The sequence below is a fragment of the Prionailurus bengalensis genome, chromosome D1, assembly GCF_016509475.1.
Source record: "Prionailurus bengalensis isolate Pbe53 chromosome D1, Fcat_Pben_1.1_paternal_pri, whole genome shotgun sequence".
NCBI classification, from domain to species: domain Eukaryota; kingdom Metazoa; phylum Chordata; class Mammalia; order Carnivora; family Felidae; genus Prionailurus; species Prionailurus bengalensis.
The window spans coordinates 19,440,870-19,462,465 of NC_057346.1; the positions used below are offsets into that span (position 1 = coordinate 19,440,870).

Sequence of the window (21,596 nt, forward strand, 5' to 3'; positions counted from 1 at the left end):
AGAATCGTGTTGGAATATAGTCAGTCAGTGGGTGTTAAACTGAATTGAACGAAACTGAAAGAAATAGGCTTCCAGGAAAAGAACCTGAATGGATAACGCTGTGCCAATAAGTACTCAACTTAAAATAGCTTGATAGAGGATTATTGTCTAGAATCTAATTAGATCATAAGCAAGAGGAGAGGACCCTGGGATACATGGTCCATCTGTTCAGAGAGCGTATGGAGCCAAAAACGAAAATATGGGAGGAAATAGAGACATATCTTCCCTCATTTGCTAGTAAATATTCAGGCGTTATATTTTCAGATGACCAAGAAGTTTGGAATAGACCACAATACTCTGTTCTACAGAGTCATGAGTGAGCTGAAATTTGAACTTAAAAAAACAAAAACAAACAAACAAACAAAAAACAGGGGCGCCCAGGTGGCTCAGTTGAGCGTCTGACTCTATCTTGGCTCAGGTCATGATCTCACCGTTTGTGGGATCGAGCTCCACATCAGGCTCTGTGCTGACAGTGTGGAGCCTGCTTGGGATTCTCTCTCTCTCTCTCTCTCTCTCTCTCGGCCCTTCCCCTGCTGGTGCTTTCTCTTTCTCTGTCTCAAAATGAATAATAATAAAAAAAAAACTTAAAAAAAACACACACAATTCTGGCTTCCTTGTTCTAGTATTTATCATAGTTCTATACAGACACTTTGACCCATCTATGTCTGCTTGTGGTTCGTGCCATTGATGGTTATCTAAGTCCCCTTTCACTAAAGTAGTCTCAGAAAAGAGCAGCGGTGCATGGAATATTTCCTTTTACCAGTCTTGGCAATCTTATGTTCGCACAGCGTTCTCAGCGTGTGGTCCCTGGACCTTCAGTCTTAGCCCCACCTGGGAACTTGTTAGAATTGCCCATTTTAAAGCCCAAGCCACTCCAGATCTACTTCATCAGAAACTCTGAGGGGAGTATCCAGGCATTTGTGATTCACTAAGTCCTCCAGGTGATGGTCATGCCTACTCAAGCTGGAGAACCACTGAAGAAACAAAATGCGAGAAATCACCAGAATCGTTCATGCACAAGTTTACAACAGCTTTCCTAGGAAGACAGCATCAGAATACAGATCTTCTCCATTGATAAATGCAGTAAATTCCTAGGTCATCCAACACCCACCAATGAGTCAGTGGACTTTTCTTGCACTACCCTTTATGAAATACTCTTTCTGGGCACTCTGCCTCAGATTACTGAGAAAGCAGCAGGCTGCTCACATATTCCAGAAACTTGATTTAACGGATTTCACAACGCTCTGAGCTGCTGGATTCCCGGCTCTTCCTGTTGGGATTTATGAACCCAAGCAAACCATTTCTGAACATATCTTCAAGCTGACAATTCCATTTCAACAATGAAGATAATCCAAATGGAATGTGAATTGAGGGGGGAAAAAACCAGCTATAGAGGATTGTAGGAATTTGTCCAAAAAATGACATACCCATTAAAAATACTGATCCCCAAGTAAGTCATCAAGATTCCCTTTGCTCTGATTAAATCAGTCACACAAGGACCGTCAGTTTGCAAGTTATTTATTTAAAGGATAAAACTCCACCTGGTCTGTGAAGGTGAACAGAAATATTGTGTAAGGCTCAATTTGGCTCTCATTGGTCATTCAAAAGTGGACAGAAATCTCATTTTATAGAGGATGTAACAAGTTCAGTGACCTATCTAAGGACACACTGTAATGGACAAAGTCTAGGCTGAGTCTCAGATATCTTGGATTTTCTTATACCTGTCAATATAAGAGCTATGTATGAAGTACCTGCTCTGTGCCAGGACGCGGATTAGGAGATGGGGATATAAAAATTTCTGACACAGGGGCGCCTGGGTGGCTCAGTTGGCTAAGCGTCCGACTTCAGTTCGGGTCATGATCTCACAGTTCATGAGTTCGAGCCCCGCATTGGGCTCTGTGCTCACAGCTCAGAGCCTGGAGCCTGCTTCTGAGTCTGTGTCTCCCTCTCTATCTGCCCCTCTCCCCCTCGTGCTCTGTCTCTGTCTCTCTCTCAAAACTAAATAAATATTAAAAAATATTTCTGACACAGACCCTGCCTTTGCAGAGCTGGATGCAAACTACCCCGTCTCCCTGATCATATAATACCCACCTTTGTTCTAGAAAAGCAAATGAAATAAATGGTAAAGATACTGATTTCAGCACAAAAGAATCTATAGAAGCAGCGGATTTCATCACGACCTCGCACTGACCACACAACACTCAATCCAGGCACTGTGAGACATCTTGGTGACGAAGAGTTTAAACGTGCCTGGTCATGTCTCGTTCATGTTTCATACCCGGAACAAAACGTGAAAAAGAAACTGATAAGCTTGCGGAAAGGCAGCGAAAACGGGAGCTCACGGTCAGAGAAGACTAAAAGCCATCTCTGAGCAAATCACATTTTACAATTAAAAAAATAACGCGACGTTCAGACGTTCCAGACAAAGACATGTTAGAACTGGTAGTTACTCTTTCCATTACTCTCTTCGTTATCTGAGTATATGGTTAAGTTTGGAGGGGGTGGGGGGAAGGCCTATATTTTTTCAAAACACTAGCACCTGTGCTTTGATAAATAAATGTTCAGGTTAAGTCAATAAACTTACATGATCTGGAGACCGAAGCTCAGACCTCCACTTCGACACTTAACTGTGTTTGCAACTACAGGTAAGATTTAAGAATGGGAAGAAAAAAAAAAAAAAAGATTTGGGGAGGGGGTTGGAGGTGGAGAAAATAAGAGAACCCAAGACAGGATTCTTTGAGAAAGCTAAAGCTTTTTATAAGGTATAAGAAGCTATAGGAACATGAGGCCAGATTCATCCATTCAGTCGACACGTTATTAAGGCACCTATAATGAATTCTGAGTGGCATTAGGTCCTGGGGATGCCCAAGTGAATATACCAAAGTGTTGGTGTTTTTTATTCTCTTATTAGAATATCTGGGGAACACCTTCAGAATAGCAACCTCAAATGACCTGATGTATGGAAAAATTGGGCGTAAGGGAGCTTTTGAAATGAGTTTGCTTGATTAGAAAAATAAAAAGGCTAAGGGGTAAGCCTTAATAACTTTTTTTAAAAGTTTACAATGTCATTTTAAGATGAGCTTAGGTCAGCCAGTATGAAAGCAAGAAAAGAAGAATCTGCCTCAAGTTCTAGCAGGAGAGAACACGGTTTGGGGAAAGCATTAGGAAGAAGGAACTTTTTCTAAAACAGTAGAGCTGGCGATTGAATTCCTCTGCTGTTCTACTCCAGATATTTTGAAAGTGATTAGCTAATTCTCTCTCAGTGGCTTCAAAGAAAGGACTCAATGTGGGGTGCTAGCAGAGTCATTTTTGAAGTTCCGCTTCTAGAATCCTGTGAATGGTAACTAGGTGGATTAAAAGTCTGTTTTCTTCTTTCTCCCTTATTTGGCTGCTATGTCTTGTTCCAGATTTGGAAATTCATAGACATTGCTATGAAACGTATCACAGAGCACGACTCACTATGAAAAGGACAAGTGTGTAAATTGCCTTACCGGTGAAAAATCCTCTGCCTGTCCTCCCCTTCTTTTCTGGAACAAAAAATTCAGTTGTTGTTGTTTTTGTGTTTGTTTGTTTGTTTTTCCTCTCTGATTCACATCCTGAGGAAATCAAGTCACAAGATGGCTGTGTTCAATACAAAAAAATATCTCCAACCCACTACACTTTGAGAATGTAAGCTCTTCTTTAATCCAGATGTTCATGATCTTTCCAAGGAAGCCTTTCCTTCAGAAGAATTTGGTGCCACTTACGACAGCTAAAAGAGTCGGAATGTCATTCATCCACGGAAGTTCCATATTAAGTTCCCTGAGGCTGTAACAGGTCCGCAGTGTGTGCTCGCCAATGGCAACCCACCCGTACTGGGTACACTAGGCACTTTTGTAGAGTAATAGTTGGCGTTCGTTAAATTCTTACCAGGTAGGAGTTACCAGTCTAGATTTTACATGCGTTACTTCATTGAATCTGTTTAATTCAAACTACTCGGTGAGATAAAGACTGTTAGAGACCCCAATTCACAGGTGAGGGAAATGAGGCTCAAAGAGGTTAATTCACTTGCTCAAGATGATGGAGCAAATCAGACACAGAGATGAGATTCAAACCCAGAGCTGTAGGACACCAGACCTTAAATTGCTGACTACTATCCTCATCTGATCTTTTAAAAAAAATATGATATCCGGGCCCCTGGGCGGCTCAGTCAGTTGAGTGTCGGACTCTTGATTTTGGCTCAGGTCATGATCTCATGGTCTGTGAGTTCGAGCCCTGGGTCAGACTCCACACTGACAGTGCAGAGCCTGCTTGGGATTCTCTCTCCCTCTCTCTCTCTCTGCCCCTCCCCCACACTCGCTCTCACTCTCTCAAAATAAATAAACCTTAAAAAATTAAAACAAAATAATATCTCTATTATGTACAAGAAAATGGAATCTCAGTGAAGATAGATAACTTGATCAGGAACACACCGATTACTCATGCTTCTTTGGCCTGAGATTTGAACTCAGGTCAGTTGGACTCCAACATTCACGTTCTAGACACGTAGGTATTAATCCCAAAAGACGAGAAGATAGCCTCACTCACGTTCACCCCATGTAAAGTATTCTTAAATTAAATCAAATAAATAAATGTCAACTCGTGACATTCTATTTCACAGCACTGCACGTGAGATAGAACATACTGTCCCTGAGCCCAAGAAACTTTAAATTCTGATTGGCAGATGAATGGAATGAGGTCAGTTGCAAAGCACTGCGTCATCATAGGTAAAATGACATCTTATGAATGGAATAAATGGAAAGCAGTGATAAGAGAAGAAAGTTGATGTAGAAAAGCTTCTGAGAGGAGGAATAGAATAAAACTTATGTTGCATGGCCTTGACCCCACTGTCTAGTATCTTTCTGACTCTTTTGGGGGGGGGGGGAAGATGCTTTGGAGGCCCTATGGAAAGAAAACACAGTCTTAGCACTTTTTAGAAACAGTCTATTAAAGATACAGCTCATAATCACAGAGCAATGGAAAGGCTGGAGAAGAAGAAAGGAATTTTCTGTGATTATGACTAAAACTACTGGCTATTACTCTGTCTCTTGGTGTGTAGGTTTCCATCGGGTTCCATCAAATACAAACTATAATAGATATAAAATCACACCCAGACTCATTCTTTGTAAAGAAAAGAAAAAGGGCAGAGGGGAGGGAGAAGAAGCGTCAACTGCAACATTTTCAAGAGATTTTTCATGAGCTCTCTCTCTCCAGTCTAAAGGAAAAGAAGAAAAACTTTTTTTCTGAATTAATGTTGGAAATGGAGTTTTACTGGATGAATGGATGGACTAGAAGATTGACTGCTTATTTCAACCCCCTTCCTGCAAACCTCTAATTTAATAAAGAATGGGATATTTAAAAGAACCTTTGGGGTGACAAACATGTATTCTCTATTTACATGGTTGTATCTAAGCTGCGTTCAATTTTTCTTCAATCTAACGCATAGACTTCAGTCTTTAATAGGAGTATTTACTGAAACTTCTCTAAGAACATTATCCGAACTGTACTGGGGAGGTACAGGAGGTACTCAAGATGTTAATGGGCATTACTAAGTAAAACAATCCGATAGTCAAATAACTCGGGGAAAGCAGAGCTCAGATTCTGCAGCCTTAAAAATGTTAACGTGCATTTTGAATCTCCAGTAGGGACATATTCAGAATTTCTCAACTTGTTTGTTTGACCTAAGTCTACCTTGTTATTTTAGGGAACTTGTGTGTTAATATATCACAGACCTAGTGTTCCAAGAGAGGAGCTGTGTTCTCCTTCCTCAAATAAGTTTTGGAAAGACGGCCATCACAAGAATTAGGTCCAGGTAGATTGAACCATGGGTGGAGAGAGAGGACTCGCCACCAAAGACTGGCCATGTCTTTGACCCCATGCCTGGGGGTGACGAGCCTCCACTTCCAGGTTCTGTGGGCTTATCACTGAATGAGAATGAGTGACAAATCTCCAAAGCCTTATTCCGTGCTTCTTGGGGCCACCCTCCCAGCAACATCATAAAGCATTAGTCATTCTCTCCCATAATGATCAGCTCAGAGTTAGCATTGGTGGTAAATGTGGGAGACAAGGCAGGGGTTTCTCTCCACACAGTAGCCAAAAGCTCTGGAAAACTGAAGGAGCACACGGAGTAAAGATGATTACCAGTTTGCCTGAACATATGTTGTCAACTAAATTTTAGTATTTCATCCATAATCTTTGAGATACAGCTCTTTATTTTTATTTAACTTATTTTTACTTTCTTTAGAGAGACTGCACGTGAGTGGGGGAGAGGGGCCGAGGGACAGAGAGAGAATCTCAAGCAGGCTCCGCACCCTGTGTGGCCGATCCCACGACCCTGGGATTGTGACGCCAGCCGAAATCAGGAGTTGGACGCTCAACCCGCTGAGCCGCCCAGGTGCCCCGAGTGCAACTCTTTTAAAATGCCGTCATTATTTACGCCCATTTATTTATTTTTTTAATGTTTTATCTTATTATTTATTTTGAGAGAGAGAGAGAGAGAAAGAGAGAGTACCAGGGAAGGGGAAAAAGAGAGAGAGAATCCCAAGTAGGCTCCACGCTGTCAGTGCAGAGCTCAAGGCAGGTGAGACCATGACCGGAGCTGAAGTCAAGAATCAGTCGTTTAATCGACTGAGCCCATCCAGGCACCCCTATTTATGACCATTTAAAGAGGAGGAAATGGTGGTACTGAAGGGGAAGTTTTACCTCGTAGAGTTCTATAGCTAGAAGGAAATCCTTGGGCAAACCTTCTGTCTACAAAAATGCAGTTCACTTAGTCGACAGAACACCTGATAATCACAACATCTAAGTGACTTAATTCCTAACACATCACATGTCTGGCTGAGTCAAACCGTGTCCCCTGAAGCAGTGTTTCTCTGCTTTATCCTCAGAGTCAGCTACGTATAAAAAGCCACAGTCAACTCGTTAATACATTATGCATTTGACAATGGCATTAACCAAAATCTTTAGCCAGAAAGAAAAATTAATACAACTCTTAACACGAATATAGTATCTTTTCGTGTACCTGTATTTATATATTTTTCTTTTATATTCATTTATTATCGAGAGACAGAGAGACACAGAGCGTGAGCAGGGGAGGGGTAGAGAGAGGTAGAACCCGAAGCAGGCTCCAGGCTCGGGGCTGTCAGCACAGAGCCCGACGCGGGGCTCAAACTCATGAACCACGAGATCATGACGTGAGCCGAAGTCGGTCGCTTAACCAACTGAGCCACCCGGGCGTCCCTCCTGTAACTGTATTTACACACCTTTTCCTATCTTCCAAATATTCTTGTCAATTAAGAGCTCTCTGTTTTAAAGATAGTCAGGTTTAAAGAATAACTTCAGTTTGTACAGTGCTTTACAGTTTATACTTTTATTTATGTGTCTTATTTTGTCCTCAGTATAATGATGAGCACGTTCATTTTATGACAGAGAAATCAGCGATTGAGAAATTATCGCCGAGCTAATTCCTGGCAGAGCGAGATTGAAACTCAGACTCTGATTTCAGATTTAGCACTAACTCCCCGTGAAGTCAATCAGTACCCACATTTTTTTAAGGATTTTCTTTGTAAGCCCATAGTAATTTCAATCTTTGCTTACTCCTAGCGTATGGTACTATAAAATTAGTACTTCACTGGAAACTTATTTTCCGATTATTTCACGTATCCTTGCCTTTGTTTCTAATGTCTACTTATTTATTTTGAGACAGAGAGAGAGAAAGAGGGAGCAGAGGAGGGGCAGAGAGAAAGAAGGAGAGAGAGGATCCCAAGCAGGCTCCACACTCAATGCAGAGCCTGATGAGGGGCTCGATCCCATGACTGTGAGATCATGACCCAAGCTGAAATCCAGAGTTGGATGGTTACCCGACTGAGCCACCCAGGCGCCCCCCACGTATCCGTCTTATCTATGCCATTCAGACATAAGCTCTTGGTTATGTTCCGCTTTCAGACATCCCCCGAGCCTCTCATAGGCTGTTCCTACCCCAAAGAACACGCCCCCTACCCTCACACCTTACACAACCAGGCCCAATCCTCCTATTCAACACAGTATAGGCCAGGGGCGGCCCTTTCCTACCATTTGGAAATTTTCTCTGGCCCTCTCAACCCCCATGCTTGTTAGGGAAGAGACTGTCCTGTATGTTATGGGCTCCTACAGCACCACCACTGATGTCCATGGAGGACTCATCCCATGCATAGCACTGCAAGTGTATATGTTTCCCACTTGACCTTGACCATCTTGGGCTACTTCTCTTCGAATCCCCAGAGCCTAGTACACAGTAGGCTGTCAATAAGTAATAAATAACTGATCTAATAAATAGATAAAGTACCACAAAACCAGTTAGTGCCTTTGAGGAGTTTCCAATCTCCCGGGGGAGGAAAGCCTGTCAACCGACCATGACAAGCAACACGAGGAGCTCTATTTCCCGGTATAGATGGGTTCCACGTGCTCTGGGAGCACAGACAGGAAGGAATTGTGCTGTCCAGGCAACCAGGCCTCAGAGGCAGTGAGGTTGATCGGGGCCCTCAAGAAGAGTAGAAGGTCAGCAGCCGATGAGCGTGGAGCGAGAGGAGGAGGGTGACTGGGTGGCAAATGGAGGCAACAGCAGGCTTTAGCGGGGCTCTGTTTCATTGGCTATATAGCAACCTCTTCTCTGGGCGAGCTGCCCCCTCTCTCCCCAGCCAGCCTCACGGCGCTGAGAGCAGCCACCAGTCATGGTGTCTTGTTTTCCTGGCCCAGGGAACTTCTCACGAGTCTTATGAATTTCTTCATCCTCCTGGAGAAAGCGGATCGGAGAGAATGACATTGGCCCGGAGTGAGAGGCGGAGGACAAAGTCGGAGGAAGTGTGTCGTGCAAGGGCTTGAGTCCCCGATTCTGGTAATTTTGAGTCTGGTGCAGCCCTGCCCTTCTGGAGTGTGGTTTTGTACCTCAACTAAGTCAAGAACACTTGAACACACAAGAATCCTGATCAACACCAAGACCTTGAAAAAATCTCGCACCACAAGCTCAGAGATAGGTACCAAGTGGCTCCTCTCTATTTTATTCCTCAGGTGGACCCTTTCCATCCTCTAGTTCCATCTAAGAATAGGCTGAAGCCCCTTTTCCAAAGCCACCCACCCTACTTAAAACCGAGTCTACACTAGAACCCGAACTCTCTTCCCAGAAGTGTTCTTTCTGCCACAGACTACTCCCTTGCCATTTGCTGGCTAATTGGCCTTAAGAGTAGAGGTGATCTTGGGATTCCCATGTGGCAAAAAATAAAATAAATAAAAATGGACAGGGGCGCCTGGGTGGCTCAGTTGGTTAAGCGTCCAACTTCGGCTCAGGTCACGATCTCGCGGTGCGTGAGTCCGAGCCCCGCATCAGGCTCTGTGCTGACAGCTTGCTCAGAGCCTGGAGCCTGCCCCGGATTCTGTCTCCCTTTCTCTCTGCCCCAGCCCTGCTCACACGCTGTTTCTATCTCTCTCAAAAATAAATAAACATTTAAAAAAATGGACAAAGCATCCGTGATATGGACATAAAGTGATGACATTATTGATTTTTAATTCATTCAACAAATAGCCCCTGATGTGCACCTGCCTCCGTGAGGGGTTGGTAGTTTGAAACAAACAAGGCGTGCTCCTTGACCTCAAGGAGTTCACCAAGGAGACTGAGAAACAGTGTGGCTCACCCAGAGCTCACGTGTCCTCAAGTTGGCCATCTGCGAGAATAAGGACTTACTTCTTTCACAATTGCTGGTAAGTCCTTTTTGAACCACTTATGAGCCGAGCAAACATGCCAGCTCATAATTCCATAGCTGCATTTAAATTCATTTTTAATCAAAAATAGTGTCATTCAGCGGGGCCAATTAGACATGGCATTTGGTTTTTTTGGAAATGCAAAACATCCTGCCAAGACAATGATTTTCCCCTACTAACTATATGCAAAACAATATGCTATAGGCTCTGAGGTCTGCTGTAAAATAAAAGGTTCAAAGACGCTTTGCCCAAGGCTAGGCAGCACCACAACCCTGAAGGAAACTATTTTCAGGATGGGTAAACTTTTACATATTGTTAAAATGATGAGTTCTAGAGTTTATATTACATTTCTAGACAGGCACATATGTGCCCAGAGGCAGGTGCCAGGATCACCTTAAGTCACCTTGAGTCCCTTCCAGCTCTGTGATTCTGCAATTGCTTATACTGGGTTTCTCCAAGTCTGTGATGGGCTGAAGAGCTATTCCTGTCCTAGTTCTTTTCCTTATATAGGTCAAATCCCATTCCAACGAGAACCATAACAATAACCACCTCGTGGCCTGGTTATTTTAGACAACCCGATAAAATGAGAATCAAGTATGACCTCCAAGCCAGAGCTGGTTGCTACAGCATTTGACCTGAATATTATTTAAGCAAGGAGGAAGCCAGCCTACTAAGTTTTTATCTTCGTGGCACTGGGCCACTGCGGGACAGTCAGACTGAAGGTACAGAAAAACTGTCAGTGAGCCCAAACCACAGCACTCGGATTCCTGAATCAGTGACTCCATTTGCCTGATAGACACTGGAAACTCAGAACGTCCGGGGACTGGGTTCTGTGAGTCTCGGTGTGAGTGCGGTATCCCTCTGTCAACTCCCGCCAAAGAAGGCCCAGGCAACTTGCACATCCTAATTCAGGTCTATAAATAAGCCCTCTTGTCATACTGAGTACCCCCCCCCCCCAACCTAAGGCTCCTTTCTCCATTCTTTCCCCGTAGGGCTGGATTCATGCTTCTTTTTGCCTATGTTGTTCTTCTTTCTTGGAACGAAGTGCCAGTTTCTTCTCTCTGAAACGTTCCTCGGTAAGAACGTAAACTCCCCGAGGGCGGAAATTTGCTTGTTTGGTTCCCAGGTGGATTGAATATTGGGATCGCCTTTCTAGAATGTAAGCTCTACAAAACCATGACATCTCACATCTAGAACAGCGCTGAGCACGTAGTAAGTGCTCGATAATTATTTGTTAAGTGAATGCTCTGTGCCTAACACAATTAGGAGTTCCGTAAACGCTCGTTGCTTGGGCAATTGAGAGCGTGAATAAAAAACGTTTCCCTTAGAACAGTGAGCACTGAAAAATTATGATTTAACATCATACCTCAAATTCTGCCCGGACTCCAGAGCTTTCCAAACTGAAGAAGCTGTGAGTCACTGGGCTTGGAGGGGAGGGGTGTTTGTTTGTGGAGAACTTGTTTCCCGACCTCGATGAATCACATGTATAATCACCCCAACTGCATCCTGTCTGGGGAAGTAACCAAAACCCCTATTTCTGGCCCCGATGGCTTTTTGGTTTTATGAGTAAATGCCACTGGCATGCCATTAAATAAGTGCCCTCAGGAAGCCCTCAGCCAGTGCTGTAACCTACGATAGTCAAGGTTACAGAGGAACAGTCTCGTGAGGAGAGCACAGGATGAAGGTGTAACCTATCTCGCCTGGTCCATTAACTCTAGGTGCTAAATGATGACTTGGCCTCCAGGATCTTTTCAAACACCTGTTCCATCTCTTCCCAAATCACAGGTATGACCATGTAATTCTCCCGCGGAAAAACATGCAAGGATTCTCATCATCCACCCAGTAAAGACCCCACGTCTTTTAGTTTTCTTTGAGAGAGAGAGAGAGAGAGAGAGAGGGAGAGAGAGTGCGCGTGGGGGAAAGGGGCAGAGGGAGAGAGAGAATCTTAACCAAGCCCCCCGTTCAGCACAAAACCTGACGTGGGGCTCGATCCCACGAACTGTGAGATGGCGACCTGAGCCAAAATCAAGAGTCAGACGCTCAACCAACTGTGCCACCCAGGTGCCCCAAGAACAAACTCCTTCACCTACAATTCGAGGCCCCCGAGAATCTGACCCTGACCTGCTTCCCCGCCCCAATCCTCCTCTACACCTGTAGAGGTTCACGTACAAGTCCTACACTTGGCTTGAGGACTTGGTTCTCTCTGCTTGCTCCTAGAATGCCCACTTACTTCCGTCTCCAAACGTCTAAAACCTACACACTCCCAGGTCTCCCAAGATGCGACTTCTTCCACGATTTCTTCAGCGACTGTCTAATCAGGAAAAATGACTTCTCCTTTGAGCATGCTCAGACTTCATTTATACTTCCATTCCGTTGCTTCTTTCTAATTTGTATCATAGACACAAAGGTACATGTTCATGTCTCTAATAAATCACTTGTTAGAATATCTGAATCTTAGTCAACGTGATACTCCTTAACTCCCAGCAGTGCCTACCCCAGCGGACACCCACATAAAGGTTGCTTGAGTGGAAAAATGGAAAGTTCAATTGTTTAAATCCTTATCTTCAGCTCGGAATCTTCAGGGAAGATTTGACAAAAGAGTGTCTTACTCTCATCTCTCTTGTTTTATCCCGTACTCCCATTCCAAGAAAACCTAAGATTAAGAAAACCTTGAGTCTCTGCAAACAACTCATTTTATAGCAAAGGCAAAGTCTTCCTTCCAGGCTTCCTCTCTCCTAATATCCAGCACCTCATGGCCCACCTTGCTGGTAGATGAAACGAGCTCCTGGGGGGGGGAGGAGGGGGGAGTGTAATTTTGATAATAAACCGAGTAAAAGCAGAACATAATTAAGAGGGGATTTGCCATTTCAAAAAGCAAACTTTTAAAAAGATAGCATATTCCCCAAACAAAGACGGTTCTGTTCCTGGCTGTTTCAGAATATCCATGCCACAGTGCCAATTTCAGGGCGGGTACATTCCTTCGGTATGGATAAGTGAGAGTTGAGGCAATAAAGCTTAGCTTTGTTTGACTGCGAAGCATTTTTTTTTTTTTCTCCTTTCTGGTTATTAGTATTCCTCTGCTTAGGAGAATAGGACCATAGAAGCAGAACAAGTGCAAAATCACCCAGGCCAAGGTCAGATAAAGAGGGAACGGAATGTCAAGACTATTGCTTCCTCTACTGTTCTTTGGCCATGACCACATCTGGGTGGATGAAAGAGACAGGCAGCCGTGACCACAGCCTGACAGCCGTCTCGGTCACTGCTTCTCTAACAGCGGCCCTCGGGGCAGCGTCCCTTCCCTCTTAGGAGGCCACGGTCTACCTACACCAGTTAGTGGCCACGGGGCCACGGACAAATCTGCACCTTCTCCATCAGTTAAATGAGAATAACATCTCTTGCAAAATTACATGGTCGGACGTTATAAACCGTAAAGTGCAGCTCAAACATTAGTTGGTGCAGGAAATTCAAAGATAACTTTTTTTTTCATTACCCTCCAATTGGGGTTGGCCAACTTTTCCTGTAAAGGGCCAAAGAGTCAGAATTTCAGGTCTCTGTTGGGGCTCCTAGAATGCCTCGGTAGGAGGCAAGCAGCCACTGACAATACGCAAGTGGGAGCTGTGCTTTGTTCTGATAAAACTTTATTCACAGAAACACGTGGCACACTGGATTTGGCCCATGGGCCGTATTTGCAAATCCCTGCCTCCCATCTTGGGAGAGAATGAAACTCCAGAGGCAGACAGAGGGGCATATCTAAAACCTTTCCTGCTGTGAAGAATGATATAATCAGTTTTTATGGGCAACTGTCCTGAGACTTTCAGACGTCTCTCTTAAGATACTTTTTGAGGGGCGCCTGGGTGGCGCAGTCGGTTAGGCGTCCGACTTCAGCCAGGTCACGATCTCGCGGTCCGGGAGTTCGAGCCCCGCGTCGGGCTCTGGGCTGATGGCTCAGAGCCTGGAGCCTGTTTCCGATTCTGTGTCTCCCTCTCTCTCTGCCCCTCCCCCGTTCATGCCCTGTCTCTCTCTGTCCCAAATAAATAAATAAACGTTGAAAAAAAAATTTAAAAAAAAATACTTTTTGAAACCAGAATTTTCGTTTTGTACATTATCATCACCATCTTCACCAGCCTCGACCTCATTTCGTACCCTAATCTAGAAGTATTACTGAGAGGGGCATAAAAGGTCCCCAGTTTTCTACATCTACCACTTGACCACACTCTCTTCTGGGAAAGACAGCTCTGATTATTGTTAAAGAAAATATCAATCACACTTGTGGTGAAAGGTCACTACATTTTTTTTTAACAAATTGGTCCTTTGAGCAAGATGAATTTTAATGGATTGGTTTATTAACCTAAAGGTTGAACCAGACTGAATGATTTGTTCATAATTAGTATTATTTATAATTATTTTACTTGGGAAAAAAATATCACCTTAAATGTCAGGATGTTTTTTTAATTGCCTCAGATGAGATTCACAATAATTGACTTTGCAAATGTATTTTTAAAAAACTCATTTAAACATATCTGAAGCTGCCGCGAGTCTGTCTGGAAGAGGTAGATATTGATATTCATTCCTGGGAACGGGGCAGAAATTGATCCATGACTTTTTTTTTTTTTTAACCACGTGAATTGTGTCTTGTGGTCACTTCTGGACTCTAAAATAGCTGAGATGCTGATACAGTTCATTCCTCCTCCCTATTAAGTCTGCTCTCTAAGTGAGTGTCTCGTGTGAATGTCACTGCATGGTTTTTGCTCAAATGTGTATTTGCATGTATTCTGTATTAAAGGAGGAGTAAGTACCGGCTTGAAAGAAGGAATATATATATATGTGTGTGTGTGTGTGTGCTTAGGGTTTTAGAAAAATATAGTCTGCATACATATTATGCATCTGTACACATGACTTAGAGAGGACACAAACTTTCTGAAGGTGAGTAGGTATATGGCTTACACTTAGCATCTCTATAAAGATTTAATTTATTAGTCAATTGGCAGAGAAGAAAATAGAATACATTAACACCTGGGAAAGACAATTTTTTAAATAATTAAGGCTATGGGGTGCCTGGGTGGCTCAGTCGGTTAAGCGTCCGACTTTGGCTCAGGTCATGATCTCACGGTTCGTGGGTTCGAGCCCCGCGTCGGGCTCTGTGCTGACAGCTCAGAGCCTGGAGCTTGCTTGGGATTCTGTGCCTCCCTCTCTCTCTGCCCCTCCCCCTCTTGCACTCTGTCTCTCTCTCTCTCTCTCTCTCTCTCTCTCTCAAAAATAAATATACGTTAAAAAAATTAAAAATAAAATAATAAAACAAAATAAAAGGTTGTGAGATACAGGTCGATCACTAGTAAGAAACACGCAGCAGGACAACGATGATGAGCTCTTACAATTCTATGACTCTGTCGAGAGTTACAAGCTTTCGGTGAGCTCAAGTATAATCTCATGAGTGCCTCACATCTACATCTGGAAGCAGGAAGAAAACGTAATAGCAGCTCCATTTGACGATGGAAAGAGAAGGCTCAATGAAATCAAGGGATTTGCCCATAGTCTACACTGCCTTCCCCATACAGCACACTGCCTCAGGAACCCAAGGGAAGGGTGAATGCGCCCACAGGTATCAAAGCCAACTACAGCCTTCACAGGTCAACGGAAACAGCCTGCCCCAGAGTGCAGAACCCAATTTCCCATCAGAGACATTTTAATGAATAAGTAACACGTAGTCTGGAACGAACATTGCAGGCAGGGAATATGGTGATGGGATTATAAACACAGCCTTCTTATTTGCTTCTTCCAAGTGTAGTCTGATCATGTGCCTGAGACACGTTGTGACATTTACTCGAGCAGCAGTGTTGAGGACACAGACGAATCGCTCTTCCAGAGAGGGAAGCAGACACCATCAATCACTATCTGCATGTTTCAGAACTAGAAACGTGCAGCCGAGGCCAGCAAAGAAAACATGGGAAGGTGGCTAAGAGGGAAAGAACACGGAGTTCCCCACTTATCTGCCAAAGAGGTTACTCTAAAAAGTGATAGGGAAATTGGGGGTTATGTACTGAAATTTTCCCACAAATAGTAAACACACATGTCCCTCCAAAGCTCGGCAGGAACATGCCCTGCTGAGCATCGTAAGGGTATATTAACTGATTAATTATTATTAATGCCATCTTTTATTTAACTAGCAATTATAATCTATTAGGACCATTTATTCACATTATCTTACTTATTCAATCCTCAGAAAAATCCTATAAGGCTCATTAGTAATATATTATTATCTCCCTGTTATAGACAAAGAAAAGGGGAATTCTGACGTCTCCTTGCTTCAGCTAATCTCCCTAAGCTGCACAGTGCGCACTTCTGACTCCTGGTCCGTTACCGACAGCAACTGCAGGAGACTGGAGAGGAGAGGGGGAAAGTCTGAGACATGGGTTCGGAGCAGAGAGAACCTGAGAAGGCCGGCCGACCAGAATGCCTTCCAGTTTAGGGAGTCCCAAGTCCGGAGTGGGTATGGCCATCTGACACACAACCAGACCGATTAGCTGGGCCTTCAGGCACACCTACTCACTTTGAATCTTCTTGTGCCGCTGAGCGCTGGCTTTCAGACTCCCGGCCTCTGAAGTCCTGTGAAGTTTCTGGGCGGCAGAGTTGGAACCAACTTCAAACTAGTTTAAGCCTCTGAGTCAGTTCACAAACCCTCCCTTCTCCGGCCCCGGGCCCCGCGGTCAGCCTTTTGCATCACATCCTACAAGCGTTTTTGTTCTTTTGCACCCCTTTGGGGGTTCCTCCCTCTGCCCTTCCGCGGCCTCTCTGCGCTGCCTTCCCCCACCCCCCACCCTTAATCTCCCCTGACACCCCGTGTCTACTGCATCCACCCTCCCACCATCAAGGGCTCCGTGCCCCTCACCCCCAGGAGCCCCTCCGTCGTCCTCTCCCGGACACCTACCTGGGCTGTGCCGTCACAGGCCCCTCCTTGGTTCTGTCTGTCGGAGACCGCCGGCCTCTGTCCAGGGCCTGGGAGCCATGAAAGTCTTCAAGCTCTTTGTTACTTTTCCTCCTTAGCTTATAATGCTAGGTCATTAACAACAGACAAGAAAAGATGGCATCAGCTGTGGTTCCCGGCTGCAGCCTCCAGAAGTGTTATCTCAGACCCCAACATTGCAACAAAGAAACCTCACAGTTGGGTCAAGCGCGAAAATCGGAGGACAGGAGGAGAAAACTTCAGCTTCCCAAATTCCACTGCCCTCCGGGGGCTCCCCCTTGTGGGAGATGCGGGGCATGGCAGGCAGGACCCGGCTGGGACCGTGCCTCCGTGGGAGGAGGGCCAGGGAGCCGAGCGCTCGCACCCCAGGGGTGTGGAGTCCGATGCCAGCCCCAGCGGGCGAAGGACGGCCTCTGCGGGACGTGCGGGCTGAGACCCTCCACAATTAATCAGGGGAAGGTTCTGGGGAGACGGAGCCCTCCGTGCCTGGAGGTCTCCGAGTCCAGGTGAGTGTGGCCTGAGTCACGGGGCTTGCACAGCCTACGCTCTGTATGGGAAGCGGTGATTGGCAACCGTCTGCCTCCGCCTCGTGCCCAGGTCGCTCACCGGCACAAATGCATCATACAGTCGGACATTCACACTGGGCGGGTTCCGCAGAGACAGGCGTGGTCTCTGCCGTCTGAGTAAGGAGAGGAAGGTCCAGTCTCCTGGTCTCTGGCCAGCGTGGGCACAGGGCCCTTCGGAGCCCTGGCAATTTACTACTGCTCCCCACCCTGATGGAAACAGACGGTGTGTCCAAACAGTATCTTTCTCCAGAGCGATAGAGTCTCATTCATTCTCCCTTCCCCGGGCAGGCAGGTGGGAAATCAAACGCATTTACTCTTTCTGCCAAGTAGGATCGAGAGGCTCGTGCAACTGAGGAAGGGAGGCGTCCCGTGCACTAGAAAAACCACCAGGGCAGCGAAGGCCCCGCGTTTCCTGACTGCCCCCTGTCCCACGTGTCTAGACCATGCTCTGTCTCTGGAGAAAAGACACTGACCTTCCTCAGTGCAGGGCAATGAGCTGAACCATTAAGTTGTATTGATTGACAACGCCCCCCCCCGCCCCCCCCCCAAGCCGTGAGGACAGTGTGCTGGGTATGACACAGATAGAGAGTCCCAGACGGAGCCTGCAGGAGAGAATTCATCATCATGTCGAACGCAGGGGAAACAACCAATGGTCTGTTGGGATGCTCTTTATTTCCCGGAACGGAGAGTGACTGAATAAAGAAACTTCGCAGAATGACAACCGTGCTTTGGCCAGAGTTCCCCACATGTGCGGTGATACATTATCTCATTTCATTGCCATACCAGTTCTGAGACCTTGGTTGTGAAGTGAGGTTATCTCCATTTCGTAGATGAAGAAACTGACGTCAGAGTGGTTAAATGACCGTGGAGTAAGTGGCAGAGACAAGGAGCAAACCTAAATCTATTTAAGCCTAGAGCTCTTCTCGCCAGAGCACGTCGCCTCAGCGACCCTTCTAGCTGTCCTGGCAAGGGAACTCTGGCCAAGGGGTCAGCATAAAACGTCTCCTGTCAGTTTCAGCAAAGCAGATCTCAAGCCAGTTCCCACTGACCTCGGTTAAATTCTACGATCTCCCTGATGTCGGTAGCAGCTCTGTACTGCGTCACACAGAAGACCGAGCTTGGGATAAAATCAGAAAACTCCATGTATTAAAAACCATAGCTTCATGGGGGCGCCTGGGTGGCTCAGTCGGTTAAACGTCTGACTCTTAATTTCGGCTCAGGTTATGATCCTACAGTCGTGAGATTGAGCCCCATGTCGGGCTCCACACGGAGCCTGGAACCTGCTTAAGATTCTCTCTCTCCCTCCACTTCTGCCCCTCCCCTGCTCATAAGCATGCAGCTCCCTCCCTCTCTCCCTCTCAAAATAAATAAGCTTTACAAATAAAATAATAATAAAATAATTAAAAAAAAACAGGGGCGCCTGGGTGGCTCAGTCGGTTGAGGGCCCGACTTTGGCTCAGGTCATGATCTCACAGTTTGTGGGTACAAACCCCACGTCGGGCTCTGTGCTGACAGCTCAGAGACTGGAGCCTGCTTCTGATTCTGTCTCCCTCTCTCTCTCTCCTCCCCTGCCTGTGCTGTCTCTGTCTCTCAAAAATAAGTAAACATTAGGGGCGCCTGGGCGGCTCAGTCGGTTAAGCGGCCGCCTTCGGCTCAGGCCATGACCTCGTGGTCCGTGAGTTCGAGCCCCGCGTCGGGCTCTGTGCTGACAGCTCAGAGCCTGTTTCAGATTCTGTGTCTCCCTCTCTCTCTGCCCCTCCCCCATTCATGCTCTGTCTCTCCCTGTCTCAAAAATAAATAAAACGTTAAAAAAAAATAAGTAAACATTAAAAAAAAATAAAAAATAAATAAAAAACATAGCTTCTTCATGGGCTCTCCGTCCATAAGCAATACAGACACTACAGGTGTAAAGACAGAACAGACACCCTAGGCCAAAGGAGCTATGTGTCACCAAAATGATGATGATAAGTTGATTCACGACATGGTTCCCGACCACAGATTCAAGAAATATCTCTCAGACCTATATTGGGCTCTGGGCTAAATATGGAAAAGGCCACCGGCCCTGAAGACACTTAAACTTTGGTATACAAACTCGGGTCAAGTATAAAACAGCAGTAATGATTTGGAGAATTCAAATACCCAAAGGACTCTCAGACAGAAAAGGGATGGGATTTTGCTCTGCCGAGCATCAGGGAATAGATTGGAACCAATGGGAAGCAGCTTCAGAGAGAATGCTATTTTATTCACTAGAAGAAAAATATTCTGCTAGCTCAACCCAAAATTGGAAAGACCACTTCCCGTCTGGAGAAGGCTAGGAGGGCTCTGCCGTCGGAAGTCCTTTCGGTCAAGGAGAGACGCCCATACACACAGACCTCCTGGAATGAAATCACCCTTGGGGATCCCTCTGTGGGGCCTATGAACAACACGAGGCCCAAAAGGAGACGTTGGATGGAGAATCACATGAACCCTTCACACAGAGCATTCAGCTCCCATCGAGGGATTTCATGGTCTAGTATGCTCATCAAAGATCACCTAAGCCCAAAGTGTGCCTGCTGCCTTTTCCTCTCTTACCCTCGAACACGATTGTTTATTTTACTCTCTCAGGTAATTCCGGTATTTAATTAAGTGGACCATTTAAATGCCCTTCGGCATCGCGGACAACACAAAGGAAAAGGTAAAACTCCTCCACTCTGTTCCGTTTAAGGAGGATCTCGGGTTTTAAAAAGAGATGTTTAGAAGCTGTCTTGTTGAATACTCCCACCCCTCATCTCTGAATTCAGGTGAGTCAACTGAGCATGGCCCGACCTCTGTCCGAATGCCGAGCTCCAAAGCTAATTCCGTCACAGGCCATTCTAATGGAGAAGGAAGCAAAACGTACGCACACAAGATGCATCAGCAAGAAGGGGAAACAAAGGAAAAAGAAAAGTGACACCTGTAGGAGGAAGCAAGGACCTAAACTGAATCAGGATTTTATAAAGTCAGAATTATAGTCAACTTTCAAATTGCCACCTCTCGTCGGGCCAGGCATTCGGACACATTAGCGGTGAAAGTACAGGTGAAATTGTGTGTGACACTACCTTTTGCATGGGCGTGCAAGCCTTCCGGTGCATGTCGGGGAGGTGGAGGAACAGGGGCAGGAGGAATGAACAAGGTAAAGATGGTCGATGAGGAGGAAACGGTATGGAGCTCTGAGGTGCTGGCAGGTGGCTGGTGCTTGAATTGTTTGCACGGTGCGACCCCGCGGCAGGGCGGCAAAAGTGAGTAGAAACCCGGCGAGGGTGGCAGACGAAAGAAACGGTGTGTTAAAGAACGGGTCTGTGATTCAGTAGAGGGGACAGAGGGCATTAAGTGGACAAGGGAAAAGACGCAAAGCTTAGTGATGGAGGGAAAGGGAGAAACGTGAGATCACTAAGGGAAATTCAGAGGTAGGAAGAAGTGAAGAGAGAGCCGCTAGGGAGTTCAAGGCCTCTGGGCTGTTTCCAAGACCATCCAGGGGTCTCAAGAGATGGTAAGAGATGGGGGTAAACGATGAGGGCGAAGGAAGACCCTAGGCATCGAAAGATGTGAGTGGACAAAGGCAGAAAGGAAGCTGGACTCATCACAGGAGTTCGTTTCTCCATTCCTAACTGGCTCATTCCTTCCTAGCTTCGGAGCTCAGCACCTTCCCGGCTGGAGAGGATTGTTAATTCATCAGAAAAATCTGAATCCATCCAGTGTTGACTCATCACCTTCTATATGCTCAGCTACGCCACAGAAATAGAAATCAAAAGGTTACTAAAGAATCATGCTACGAAACGTCCCACGGTAAGCTGAATTATTATTAGTCAATTAACAGGCCTTTATTTAGTAAGTCCTATGGGCTGACGACTGTGGTAAGCCCTAGGAATATAGTCAGGACTAGCAGGCGAGCCCTCATGGAGCACACAAATAATGAGGAAGGAGGAGAGGGCAGCCAAGTGTAAAAATGACTGCAGAGAATTCTAGAGCGCTGTGGAGAAAAATAACATACAAAACTGGGTTCCCAGTTTTGAACCATTTTTTATAGAAAAGGGGTGTGAGAATAGGGAATCAGGAGTAATCAGTCCGTAGGAAGTATCCCCAGTCAACTCCCCAGGGTCCAGAGGAGGGTTGTCGATGCTGAGCCCAGCTGGGGACCACTGGTATTACTGGTGGGGAGCCAGCCTGGGCAAGAAGACTGGCCCTGCCCCTCAGGAAAAACAGGCTCATGATGGAAGGAGAAAGCCTGTTACTCAAGATCTTTCCCTCCAGATCACGCTCGC

The 21,596-nt window shown here is 45.7% G+C and overlaps 1 long non-coding RNA gene across 2 annotated transcripts in view; it reads right to left on the minus strand.

Annotated features, from left to right (window-relative positions):
* Window positions 1-21,596, minus strand: part of LOC122483085 — a 67,294-nt gene that overhangs the window by 34,287 nt on the left and 11,411 nt on the right. For both annotated transcript variants that reach the window (XR_006297298.1, XR_006297297.1), the window contains exon 2: window positions 16,715-16,839. This is a non-coding gene — a long non-coding RNA (uncharacterized LOC122483085). The remainder of the gene's footprint in view (window positions 1-16,714; window positions 16,840-21,596) is intronic.